We start from the raw sequence: 1857 nt of genomic DNA on the forward strand, positions 1-1857 counted from the left end.
GTGCCAAATTTGCCTCAATTCATGGTATTATTCGGATAGGAGGTGGTGATGGGGCAGGGGCAGGGCAAGGGCGTACAAAAAACATGTATGCAATAGGTGTATGTACGTATATGTTTTTGTTTGTTGCCCATATATATATATATATATATATATATACTTAGTTGTGATCTGAACATAACCGCTTCTGACACGGAGGATCGGAAGCCCTTTTGGACGTTCTATTTTCCTTGCTCGAAGGATTCCCAACCCGTGGGCAAAGGGGGTTACATGATGGGGGTAGTGTTTTCAAAAGGGCAGGCATATACAACCTGATCACCTTTGCCGATCAAACTCCTAACCCATGCGCTCCCATCGCGACACTGATACTGCAGAACTGGTTTGGGTGTGAAAACCAACTTTAAGTATAAATATAGATGTTTTTGAATCAACGATGTTGTGTTCGGTTAAGTCCTATTTGAGGTGAAAAATCAATAAACTGATTCCTTATGGGGTTTTCCATTTAATCAGGATAAAAAAAAATCGATAAACTGGGTCCTTATAGGAATTCCCACTAAAATTGGCTACTCCCCATTTTCAACCCTAACTTTTACCAGTTTTGATGTATTTTGTTCAAACTTGATGCCAGAATTACTTAGGACTCATGGGATCTTTGAATGCTTTAAGTTCTCCAAAAACGAAATAATAATAATAATAATAATAATAATAATAATAATAATAATAATAATAATAATAATAATAATAATAATAACGGCGGTGCATCAGCATGGCCGTAGCTCTGAGCTGAAACTACAGAAAAAAAAAATCGATAAACCGATTCCTTATGGGATTTCCCAATCAAATTGTCTGCAACTCATTTTCAGCCCAAAATTTACCAATTTCAACGGATTTCACTCAGATTTGACGTCGATGTTACTTAGTTTGGTTTGAAATAAAGAGCTTGATTAGCTTAATAATCCTAACTTAATCCCGAGCAAAGCCGGGCTATACTGCTTGTGTATACATAAGTATGTGTGGAGGCGAAATGACACAATGGCCTAATGGTTAGGGCATCGGTTGTAGGATTGCAGTTTCGGTTACCAGACCGGCGTTGTGAGTGTTTAGTGAGCGAAAACATTCACCAGGCTCCGGCAGGAAGTGGTGGCGAACCCTTCTGTACTCTTTCACCACAGCTTTCCCTCACTCTTTCTTCCTGTTTCTTTTGTACCTGTATTTCAAAAAGCCAGCCTTGTCACACTCTGTGTCACGCTGAATCTCCCCGAGTACTACGTTAAGTGTACACATATCTGTGGAGTGCTCAGCCACTTGCACGTTAATTTCAGGAGCAGGCTGTTCCATGGATCGGATCAGCTGGAACCCTCGTCTTCGTAACTGCCGGAGTGCTATGATGTATGTATGTATGTATGTATGTATGCATGTGACAGACTTCTTTCAGTTTCTGCCTACCAAATCAGCTCACGAGGATTTGGTCAACCGTGGATGTAATAGAAGATATTTTTCCTAGGTGCCACACAGTGGAACTGAAACCAAAACCACGTGCTTTGGAATCAAGCTTCTTATCACACATCCATACACACAAACACACACACACACACACACACACACACACACACACACACACACACACACACACACACACACACACTCACACGCATACGTGTACTAATACTTGTTATTATTTCGAATTACAATAAAAACAATTTTACATTAATCTGATGGATTACTCAATACTTTTTGTAGAGTTCATATTACTCTTTAACAAGAATGATGTTGAGAGCTTCTTCAAAGTTTTAGCTTGCTAGGCCATCATTAAATTGTGGTACATTTGAGTTCATGTTTGAATCTTTAACTGGTTCTCTG

This window comes from Octopus bimaculoides, chromosome 1, assembly GCF_001194135.2.
Source record: "Octopus bimaculoides isolate UCB-OBI-ISO-001 chromosome 1, ASM119413v2, whole genome shotgun sequence".
NCBI classification, from domain to species: domain Eukaryota; kingdom Metazoa; phylum Mollusca; class Cephalopoda; order Octopoda; family Octopodidae; genus Octopus; species Octopus bimaculoides.